Source organism: Anolis sagrei, chromosome 9, assembly GCF_037176765.1.
Source record: "Anolis sagrei isolate rAnoSag1 chromosome 9, rAnoSag1.mat, whole genome shotgun sequence".
Taxonomy (NCBI): Eukaryota; Metazoa; Chordata; class Lepidosauria; order Squamata; family Dactyloidae; genus Anolis; species Anolis sagrei.
Genome location: NC_090029.1, coordinates 6,636,655 through 6,649,006, shown reverse-complemented (window position 1 = coordinate 6,649,006; position 12,352 = coordinate 6,636,655).

Below are 12,352 nucleotides of genomic sequence, written 5' to 3'. Positions count from 1 at the left end.
CCATCTTCAATGACAATCATACAAATTACTGGTGGCTTTCTTAATCTTGTCCACAAGGGACAGGCAACTGACTTTGAGAACTATTTCTTTTCTTTTGAAAGGAAAACCCTTTTTTAACCTCTCCCAGGCAATTTACTATCTAGGCCAGTGTTTCTCAACCTGGGGGTCGGGACCCCTCTGGGGGTCGCAAGGGAGTGCCAGAGGGGTCGCCAAAGACCATCAGAAAACAGTATTTTCTGTTGGTCATGGGGGTTCTGTGTGGGAAGTTTGGCCCAATTCTATCCTTGGTGGAGAACAGAATACTCTGATTGTAGGTGAACTATAAATCCCAACAACTACAACAATGTCAATGTCTATTTTCCCCAAACCACCAGCGTACACATTTGGGCATATTGAGTGTTTGAGCCAAGTTTGGTCCAGATCCATCATTGTTTAAGTCCACAGTGCTCTCTGAGTGTAGGTGAACTACAACTCCCAAACTCAAGGTCAATGCCCACCAAACCCTTCCAGTATTTTCTGTTTCTGTCGTGGGAGTTCTGTGTGCCAAATTTGGTTCAATTCCATTGTTGGTGGATTTCAGAATGCTCTTTGATTGGAGGTGAACTATAAATCCCAGCAACTACAACTCCCAAATGACAAAATCAATCCTCTCCACAACCACACCAGTATTCAAATTTGGTTGTATTATTGGATATTTGTGCCCAGTTTTGGTCCCGTGAATGCAAATATATCCTGCATATCAGATGTTTATATTACGATTCATAATAGGAGCACAATTACAGTTGTGAAGTAGCAACGAAAATAATGTTATGTTTGGGGGTCACCACAACATGAGGAACTGTATTAAGGAGTCATGGCATTAGGAAGGTTGAGAAACACTGATCTAGGCTTTGCTGATGTGGGTCCTACTACCGGTTCCAAACTACTTCTTGGGTCCTGAGTAGACTTACCAGTCAAGGCTTTGTAGATTCTCCAGCTGGAGTTCTTTGGGTCTGTAAAACTGTTTCCCCCGAATGCTGTAAGTTCCCAGCCAGAGCTATGGGTCTATTTCCCCCTGGAAGCTGTGGGAAATGAAGCTTTTCTGCAGGTGGAACTGGTCCACGTCCTGTAGCTTAATTTCCTTCTGTAAGACTGAACTAAAAATGGCTCCCTCTCCTCCCAGGGCCCCGGGGAAAGGGGCGGAACCAAAACTTAACAATGATTGATGGGTCATTGGCCCTATAATTGCAAACCAAGGGAAGTCACCTTTGCAGAATGCCTGAAACCTTGGAATGCCTGCAGACATTGAATAGAAAGAAAATGAGGTTGGAGCTCCTGGTAGAGCCCTACCAGCACAGATGATGACTCCTCTTTGATTCATTTTCGAATTCCAGGCCATAGCATCCAATTCTGGCCCCAGAGAAAGGGAAATGCCCAACAATATGGTCTGGAATCCGTCAAGAGATTTACACCCCACACTGGGATTAAGGCAGGAGATAAAATCTATATAAATAAAAATGTAATGTTCGTTTGTAGGATTGACAGAAGTCATCAACCACTGGATGAATTGACACCAAATTTGGACACAATGCACGTATTAGGCCAATGAGAGACCATCACTCAGAAAAACACTGAAAAACACAGCGGAAGAGTCTTAAAAAGCCAAAACCAAAAAAAAAAAAAAAAAAACATTACAACGCATGTGCAAAACCACATATATACACAAACACACATATATACACAGATACACAAATATATACACACATATATGCATATATACAAACGCAAAACACATACAAAGAAAGGGGGAAGGAAGGAGGGAAGGAGAGAAGGAGGGAAGAAGAGAAGGAAAGAAAGGTAGAGAAGGAAGGAAGGAGAGGAGGGAAGGAGTGAAGGAAGGAAAGAAATAAAGGTAGAGAAGGAAGGAAGAAGAGAAGGAGAGAGGGAAGGAGAGAAAGAAGGAAAGAAAGAAAGGTAGAGAAGGAAGGAGGGAAGAAAGGAGGGAAGGAGAGAAAGAAGGAAAGGAAGGGAGGTAGAGAAGGAAAGAAGGAGAGAAGGAAAGAAAGAAAAAAGGTAGAGAAGGAAGGAGAGAAGGAGGGAGAGAAGGAAGGAAAGAAAGGTAGAGAAGGAAGGAAGGAGAGGAGGAGGGAGAGAAGGAGGGAAGGAGAGAAGGAGGGAAGGAAAGAAAGAAAAGTAGGGAAGGAAGGAGGGAGAGAAGGAGGGAAGGAGAGAAGGAAAGAAAAAAGCTAGAGAAGGAAGGAGAGAAAGAGGGAGAGAAGGAGGGAAGGAGAGAAGGAAGGAAAGAAAGAAAAGTAGGGAAGGAAGGAGAGAAAGAGGGAGAGAAGGAGGGAAGGAGAGAAGGAAGGAAAGAAAAAAGCTAGAGAAGGAAGGAGAGAAAAAGCGAGAGAAGGAGGGAAGGAGAGAAGGAAGGAAAGAAAGGTAGAGAAGGAAGGAAGGAGAGAAAGAGGGAGGGAGGGAGGGAGGGAGGGAGGGAGGGAAGGAAGGTAGGAAGGAAGGAAGGAGACAAGGAAGGATGGAACCAAAGAGCAAAGGAAGCGAGAAAAGAAACAGGTAGAGAAGGAAGAAAGAAGAAGGGAAAGACCAGTTTCAGAACCTTCTGGAAAGACAAAACAGATATTTTTACCCCCGCCTCGCCCCGGCCACTCCCCTCGAGTATATATAGCCCGTGGAGAAATTATATTGTTTAGCCAGTATTGCACTTCCTAATATCTGCCGGGAAGTAGCAGGTAATAGTGAAAGGACCAAGGAAGTGACATCTCCGGCTCATCCTCTGTTCAGATATCAACCAGCATGCCAATGCCTTAAATCAAGAAATGGTTTTCTAAGATCTAGAGATACTTGCAGGAACACCTCAGCAAGCAAGAGTCCAAAAGTGGCAGGCTCAATCCTGGAGTTGTAATATCGCTGTCCTTCCATCCCGTCTCCATCCGGTAATCCAACAAAGCATAATTGTATTGATTTAACTTTTTTCTGTCTCTGAAGATTGTCGACAACCGTGGCTTCATGAGAGAGAGCATCAAACACAGAGGAGCCATGACCCTTGACCTCTCTCAAATCATAGGTAAAATAACGATGTGTATTTAAACTCATGTCTTCTGCATGCATTGGGCCTTTTAGGTTTTTTGGACTCCGGCTCCCAGAATCCCTGAACCATGCCTATGGTCATTTTGGGGTTCATGGAGATCCAAAACATCTGGAGGTTGAGAGTTAGGAGGGACTATTTTTTTCATGACAGCAGCGACTTGAGAAACTCCAAAGTCGTTTCTGGTGTGAGAGAATTGGCCGTCTGCAAGGATGTTGCCCAAGGGACGCCCATATGTTTTACCATCCTGTGGGAGGCTTCTCTCATGTCCCTGAATGAGAAGCTGGAGCTAACAGATGGGAGCTCACCCAACTTCAGGTTGCAGGTTTGAATCCGGGCAGAGTGATGATGAGCTCCCTCTATCAGCTCCAGCTCCTCTTTCGGGGACATAAAAGAAGCCTCCCACTGTTAGAGACTGGGAATTTATGGTGACAGGCCCAGAAAGCAAGGGAGGAAATGAGATTCCGATGAGGTTTTCCAACAAGGCTTTATTTCAAGTTGATCAACATGAGATGAATAGCCTCTTGACCATCCTGGTCAAAGAACAAAGACCATTCACCCCTTGTGTCGCACTTAACAATGGTTTTATATCAAACTTGTAAAAACAACACGTAAGCAACTTCTGATTGGTTGTTTTGTTTCTACCATTACAGCATATTCATGTTTCTGTTGAATGTGTGACCCTGAGCTGTAATTTTACCTATTTGTAAGCTTGCTTATCCAAGGCAGAAAGAATTTGTGGGAGTATGGGAGTATATCTGCTTGTGTGGAACACAGGCAATTATTTTTTCCTATCAGCAGCAGCTGTTGGCAAGCAAAGCTCTCTCAATAGACAGGGATTCTGGCTCTCAATAGACAGGGATTCTGGGACTTGTAATAACTGGAAATTTATTTTTCTTAATCACGTTCCTATATTCCCTCCTCTTCTTGTTGCTAAGCGGAGCCTTTGAAGCGAGCGTTGCAATCAGTAGTATAAACATCATTGTCCTTTGTCATAGCTATCTCTGACACTGTCTCTATCTTTTTTCTATTTTTTCATGTGAGCCTGGCAGTGTCAACATTCGCATGTATAGGGTTCTATGCAGGGATATCATATTTTTAGCAGTTATTGAATCTATAAGGCTTTGAGTTATCAAGCCTTCTTTTTCATCAAAGTAAAACAGCACAAGAATATCAATAGCATTATGACAATTACAATTTGAGACATAACCAAACTTTTAACCATTGTAAGTCTGGAAGCCATGATGTGTATATCTTGGAAACATCTTTTCATTTTGCAACAAAATGCATAGACCCCCTTCTCTGTTTAGGTGGTCTATTGTCAATCTGTGTTTCATCTGGGTGTCTTTTATCATATAGTTTGTCAATTTCTCTAGTTGTGCTGAAATGTGCCAGTTAGTGTTATTTTAATCTATGGAAACAAGATTGCACCAATTCTTTGTGATCCAGTGAAGTATGCATTGTCAGTGTCATTGTTATGTGTCACTTTGTGTCCCTTGAACTCAGGCCCATCCAAATTGTTTTGTCCTATGTCTCAAGCAGCTGTTGTATCAAAGACTCTCAATCTGGACATGTGCCATTTTAGACTGGGGCAGTATCTTTCCTTCTTGCCCAACTTCTGTAAATCCAGTAGAATCCTGGCCCAATCTTGCCAGTGTCTTTATATGCATGTTGTAATGCAATGCGGAATCATCTGCACATGTCAAATTCTGTTTAGTGGTATAGGTCTGTGTCCTGTATATCTGACAGGAGTACAGTGATGTCACATCTATGGTATTGTCCCAATTGGACATGGGGCACGGTCATAGTGAGATGTCTTTTCTGTCAGTGAGGTTTGGGCTGAGCTAAGTGGTGCACAAGGGCGTACAAAGGTGTAAGGGGGTGAAGACCTCCCCTTTTAAATTGCATTAACTGGGATCATCTGTCTGATCAGTTGTCTGTTGTATGGTTATGGTGTTTAGAAGTGAGCTGTTTGTTCGTATCATACCCAACAGACCTGCGCATGCAATCCTTTTGCAATGCAATTTACCAATTGGTGGAGGGTATCCTTCTCCCATTTTGTTGTAATGGGGTGTGGCATCAGGCTGTGAATGACATCACCTCTGTTTCTTTCTAAAACACAGTTGTAAACACTTGACTGAAACAGTATAAACAAATGAAAGCTTATCAAGCTAGCAATCAGAACTAAATGGTAACAATAACCACTTTAACAATTTAGCAATAGAAATCATTCAACTTGAGAAAGGATATCAAGTCCAGGTCTTGCTGTCTGGCCCAAATGTGGCCATGCACATATGTATCCAGCCTTTATGTCTTTTTAGTCTCTTGCATAAAGGCAATCTGAGTCAAACTGGGGATGTGTTCCCCTTCTTGATTGAAGAAATTAGTCTATTAAATTCCAGGTAAAATGAAGAAAGTCTCTATGTCCAACAAGTCTCTATATCCAGCAGTCTCTAGTCTCTAAAGTCAGTCTCTGTATAAAGAAAGTCTGTAAAATAAAGTCACCATATCTCACGTTTTTAGCTTGTCCTATCCAGCAGGTGGTGCTTTGGATAGGCTCCTGTATTTTGGACTCCCATTAGGCTTCCCAGCTGGCTGTGGTGCCTTTTGGATATCCAATTTAGGATCTGGGTCTCATACCAGGAGCTCAAGAGCTGAAAAAAGATAAATAGAAAGATAGTGAGAGAAAAGGGGGAGGGGATACTGGTTACCCATCTGTTGAAGTCTTTTTGGCCAGTTCTGTCGTCAGCTCCATCAACATCCTTCGCTTCTATATCCATTGGCGGGCCTCTACGATCTCCCACTCCGAAGTCCTCTCGACCAATCTTCATCCTTTTTAAACAATTCTCCACGGTTTTTCCCACGATTCATCTCACGGTTCTTCTCCACGATTTATCTCATAGTTCCTCCATCCATCTGCTGTAAGCAATCCTTTAGCAATGTATACTGGCACTCTCGGTTGCCCATTCCATCTGCGACCTGCTTTTCCAACTTAATCAAAACAGAAAACTGTAAAATGTCTCTTGAGCTGTTTACTGGCAATGTCTCAAATTTGGCAAAAATCTCTGGGGCCTTTTGCTAGGCATTGTCTCTTAAATCTGGCAAAAATCTCTGGGCAAGCTGCCCTATCTACCTGTTTTAATGTCCCGTTCCAGAATTACCTCTTCCAATAACTTTGTAGAGGAATTTGGGCCAAAGTAGCAAAATTTGTAGAGGTACTTTGTCCTATGTTTGAAGAAAGCTGTGAAATATAGCCACCTCGGGCTAAGAACTATAGCAGAGGCTGGATGGTCATCTGTCAAGGGATGACCTGAATGTAATACTCCTGCTTCTTGGCAGAATGGGGTTGGACTGGATGGCCCATGAGGTCTCCTCCAACTCTTTGATTCTTTGATTCTATGATTTATGTCCAGGGTTATTGTATCCACATAAAGTAAATTCTGTTGTAAAAATCAATTGCTGGCTTCCTTTTGAATTAAATACCAAACCAACCAAACAAAAAACAATGTAAAGAACTCTGTTTATCAATCAGTGTCGCAATCTACCTACAGGTAAGCTGCGGCTTGGCTTTTAAAAAGGCAGTTTTGTTTTGTTTTTGTTTTTTTGTTTAACTTAAAATATATTTTATCTGTTGACATCTTGAGGGAGTTTCTATGTATTCCTAACATAAAACCACAGCGGTCACCTCACTGTCATATGAAGAAGAAAAAAACCCATCTTGTTATCTTGTGTCTCCAACCAAAAAACTTTGTGTTTCAAAACAATTTTAGACATGAATCCTGTGCCTCTTCTTTGTCTCAAGAGAAGTTGCAGGGAAATCCCTATTTTCTGTAAATTATTAGCTCTCACACAGTTCCTAGTGTGTGCATCCCTAAATAGCCAAAAGAAAAAGTTTAAACTTTCAACATCTGAGGATGCCTGTCATTGGTGCAGGCAAATTGTCAGGAGAGAATGCTTCAGGAACATGGCCATTTAGCCTGAAAAACTTATAACAACCCAAACTTTAAACTTGGTCCACACACAGATGTAACTTTCCCCTTTCGGCACAAGCCTCAAAATGTCCCAACCTGCAAGGAGTTAATGTCCATCAGCAGTTCATAAAGGAAGGGAGGGCAAAATGAAGCATTTTCCCCTTTGAACCAGAAAGCTACAAGGAGCTCTGGTAAGCATTCATAAATTTGAACACAAAAAATCCAAAACGGTATTAGATACTTTTAAAATGTACCATTCATAACCATTTTTTTTCTCTTCTGCCAGAGAATGGCAGGAGAACACCATGTTCTTTTCCAGTTATCTCTCTTCTGGCTCTGTAAAGCAGGAGCCCTCCACATAGCATCCATTTTAAAACAGCTCTTAAAAAAAAACATTTTAAAACTCCGGCACATGATTTCACTCTCTCATGAAATACAGTTGCTTTAAACATAAGAATTATTTCCATTTTCTTGAGCAAAAATAAAGTTAGAACTCCAGTTTTAAAAATGCACTCTTAAAACACAATCAATCCATTTCATTTGATCCCATCCTGGCTGGTACCAATGTAAGTTCTTATCTCTGTAACATACTGTACATTCAGGGCATTGTAAAACATCCGTTTCTAACAGTTATTAAACAGCCTGCTTTTAAACATTTTTAACACAGACAATGAGTTTCTATCAGTCTTCAAATTTTCATTTTGATGTGCCCTGGCCTCTTTCAGTGTCTGAAAAACTCTTTTGGCCAGTCACAACCCTTGACACAAAAACCCTTGACATCAGGTTTTTGCTTTTTTTTTTTTTTCTCCACACAGTTATTTATACAGCCCATGCGGGCAATTTTTCATGTTTTCAAAAGATACGTATTCATAATTGCAAGACTCATTTTTTTTCCATAGACACAGAACAAATCAGGATTTTAACCATTTCATAAAATGTCACATCGCATAATATTCATTCTCCAAATTCACACACATACAATGCTTGTTAGTTGTTAGGCTTTTTGCACATTCACACACAGAGAAACCTCGTTCACACACACACACACGCATATACACACACAAACTTCCCAAGGTCAGCTCTTTTTTTTCGCACACAGAACAGAGAACATCAAACTTTTAAAGATCACCCGTTTTGTCATTACCCACACATTTTTTACATTTTAAAAACACAGTTTTTCAAATGGCAGCATTTTGAACATACATCAATTCCCATTGAATCAGCATTTTTGTTTCTTTCTTGTTTGAATCCTTCAAACACAATTAACATTCCATCAAACACATTCCTATCCTTTCCTGAGTACTGGAACAACAGATTTCCATTTGAAATAACAAGAATCCAACTCCTTTTTTTCACTTTCCTTTTCACAAAACAGCGCTTCAGACATGCACAAATCTCAATCCAGTGTTGCAACACACAGACACACACACAATTTATTTCTACCGTTCCCTGACACGGCAAACTATTTATACTTCCAAGGGGTCAATTCCTCCCCCCTCTCTGTTTTGTTTCTCTTCTTTTTTTTTTTTTTCAAGGGGGCACTGCTGACTGTTCTTGGGGCACCCTCACAATCAGCTATCTGGGGGATTTCTGCCTTCCCCCCTTTGCCTCCCTCCAGCTAGCTTTTTTTCCCAGGAACAAGGCCTTACAACCCACACACGACGGTGCTCCTCTGGAATGCCTCGTTCCTCCTTCTTCCGACCTGTCGGCAGTCTTCTTTCAAGCGTTGTTGAACCTCTTTCTCGGCAGAGATGGACGGGACACACCTGGGGGCTGCGACAAGCAGAGCCACTGGTCAGTCAGGTGGGGCCCCTTTTCTCAGCGCACTCCAGTAGCCACTGTCACCAGATGGGTGCCGTCCCTCCGGGCCTCCAAAAGCCACCTCTTGTCCTCCAGCCAATGGGCACTCACCACCCAGATCTCGGTGGAACCTCCAAAATGTTAGAGACTGGGAATTTATGGTGACAGGCCCAGAAAGCAAGGGAGGAAATGAGATTCCGATGAGGTTTTCCAACAAGGCTTTATTTCAAGTTGATCAACATGAGATGAATAGCCTCTTGACCATCCTGGTCAAAGAACAAAGACCATTCACCCCTTGTGTCGCACTTAACAATGGTTTTATATCAAACTTGTAAAAACAACACGTAAGCAACTTCTGATTGGTTGTTTTGTTTCTACCATTACAGCATATTCATGTTTCTGTTGAATGTGTGACCCTGAGCTGTAATTTTACCTATTTGTAAGCTTGCTTATCCAAGGCAGAAAGAATTTGTGGGAGTATGGGAGTATATCTGCTTGTGTGGAACACAGGCAATTATTTTTTCCTATCAGCAGCAGCTGTTGGCAAGCAAAGCTCTCTCAATAGACAGGGATTCTGGCTCTCAATAGACAGGGATTCTGGGACTTGTAATAACTGGAAATTTATTTTTCTTAATCACGTTCCTATACCACAAGGATGGCAAGACATCAGAAACATCCTGTGGGAGGCTTCTGTCATGTCCCCGAATGAGAAGCTGGAGCTGACAGATGGGAGCTCATCCAACTTCAGTCCAACAGGTTGCAGGTTCGAATCCGGGGAGAGTGCGGATAAGCTCCCTGTATCAGCCCCAGCTCCTCTTTCGGGGACATAAAAGAAGCCTCCCACAAGGATGGCAAGACATTGGAAACATCCTGTGGGAAGCTTCTCTCATGTCCCTGCCAGAGAAGCTGGAGCTGACAGATGGAAGCTCACCCAACCCCAGGACTGAAGACTGACAGGTTGCAGGTTCGAATCCGGGCAGAGTGAGGATGAGCTCCTTCTATCAGCTCCAGCTCCTCATGTGGGGACATGAAAGAAGCTTCCCACAAGTATGGCGAGACATCAGAAACATCCTGTGGGAAGCTTCTTTCATGTCCCCGAATGAGAAGCTGGAGCTGACAGATGGGAGCTCACCCAACTCCGGGACTGAAGACCGACAGGAAGTGTGGATGAGCTCCTTCTATCAGCTCCAGCTCCTCATGCGGCGACATGCAAGAAGCCTCCCACAACGATGGCAAGACATCAAAAACATCCTGTGGGAAACTTCTTTCATGTCCCCGAATGAGAAGCTGGAGCTTACAGATGGGAGCTCATCCAACTTCAGTCCAACAGGTTGCAGGTTTGAATCCGGGGAGAGTGCGGATGAGCTCCCTCTATCAGCTCCAGCTCCTCATGCGAGGACATGAGAGAAGCCTCCTACAAGTATGGCAAGAATCAAAAACATCCTGTGGGAGGCTTCTCTCATGTCTCCGAATGAGAAGCTGGAGCTGACAGATGGGAGCTCATCCAACTTCAGTCCAACAAGTTGCAGGTTCGAATCCGGGGAGAGTGCGGATGAGCTCCCTCTATCAGCTCCAGCCCGTCGTGCGGGGACATGAGAGAAGCCTCTCACAAGGATGGCAAGACATCAAAAACATCCTGTGGGAGGCTTCTCTCATGTCCCCGAATGAGAAGCTGGAGCTGACAGATGGGAGCTCACCCAACTCCGGGACTGAAGACCGACAGGGAGTGTGGATGAGCTCCATCTATCAGCTCCAGCTCCTTATGCGGGGACATGAAAGAAGCAAGGATGGCAAGACATAAAAAACATCCTGTGGGAGGCTTCTCTCATGTCCCCGAATGAGAAGCTGGAGCTGACAGATGGAAGCTCACACAACTCCAGTCTGACAGGTTGCAGGTTTGAATCCGGGGAGAATGCAGATGAGCTCCCTCTATCAGCTCCAGCTCGTCATGCAGGGACATGAGAGAAGCCTCCCACAAGGATAGCAAGACATCAAAAACATCCGGGCGTCCCCTGGGCAATTCTCTCACACCAGAAGCGACTTGCAGTTTCTCAACAAGTCAAGGAAGGAAGAAATGTCAAAGTTAAAGTCAAGGAAGGAAGAAAAGAAAAATCTGGACCAACTTGAAAGACCTTGTGCTTTTATTAAACCCGAGAGCACCCAAACAAAACTGACATGACAAAGAAAAACCACCATAAAGATCATCCAATCCAACCCCCTTCCAACATGCAAGACACAAGCAAAATCCTCCTGACAGATGGCCATCCAGCCTCTTTTTAAAAACCTCCAAACAAGGGCAGTAAATGGAATATTTTCCCCCTTTATACAAAGTACGGATCTGTAAATGTTGCCTCCCTTTTTCCCCAGGACCTGAGCCTACATGGGAAGAAAAGTGGATCAATTACGTCAACGTGGTCAACTCCATCAAGCCCTGGAGAACAGCTGGCAAGCCCTTTGGTCAGTGCCTTCCTCCTTCCTCCTCTCGGTTTATTGTATTTTTTTGGGATGAGATATGCATTCCGCTTTTGTCTCTTGATGGGGACTCAAAGCGGTTTGTTCTCAGGGCTTTGCTTTGTCCAAACGACAACTCTCTTTTGGTCTTCCGCAGTGTGCGACCGACTCTGGCTGTGGACGAGTTAAAGTCAAGGAAGACAGAAAAGAAAAATCTGGACCAACTTGAAAGACCTTGTGCTTTTATTAAACCCAAGAGCACCCAAAACGAGACTGCACTGCTCTGGATTTAGTTTCTCTTATTTGCAAAGTTTGCAAAGTTTACAAAGTTCCCTTTGTAAAGTTCTCTACAGCTGAAACTGACCCACTGCAAACATATATAAATATGTGAGAGGAAGCCACAGGGAGGAGGGAGCAAGCTTGTTCTCTGCTTCCTTGGAGACTAGGACGCAATGGAACAATGGCTTCAAACTACAAGAGAGGAGATTCCATCTGAACATTAGGAAGAACTTCCTGACTGTGAGAGCCGTTCAGCAGTGGAACTCTCTGCCCCAGAGTGTGGTGGAGGCTCCTTCTTTGGAAGCTTTTAAGCAGAGGCTGGATGGCCATCTGTCAGGGGTGATTTGAATGCAATATTCCTGCTTCTTGGCAGAATGGGGTTGGACTGGATGGCCTAGGAGGTCTCTTCCAACTCTTGGATTCTAGGATTCTGTAACTTCCTGACTGTGAGAGCCGTTCAGCAGTGGAACTCTCTGCCCCGGAGTGTGGTGGAGGCTCCTTCTTTGGAAGCTTTTAAGCAGAGGCTGGATGGCCATTTGTCAGGGGTGATTTGAATGCAATATTCCTGCTTCTTGGCAGAATGGGGTTGGACTGGATGGCCCAGGAGGTCTCTTCCAACTCTTTGATTCTATGATTCTATGATATCATGGCTCCAAAATCATCTGGAATATTGTGTCCAGTTATGGGCACCACAATTCAAGAGAGATATTGACAAGCTGGAATGTGTCCAGAGGAGGGCGACTAAAATGATAAAAGGTCTGGAGAACAA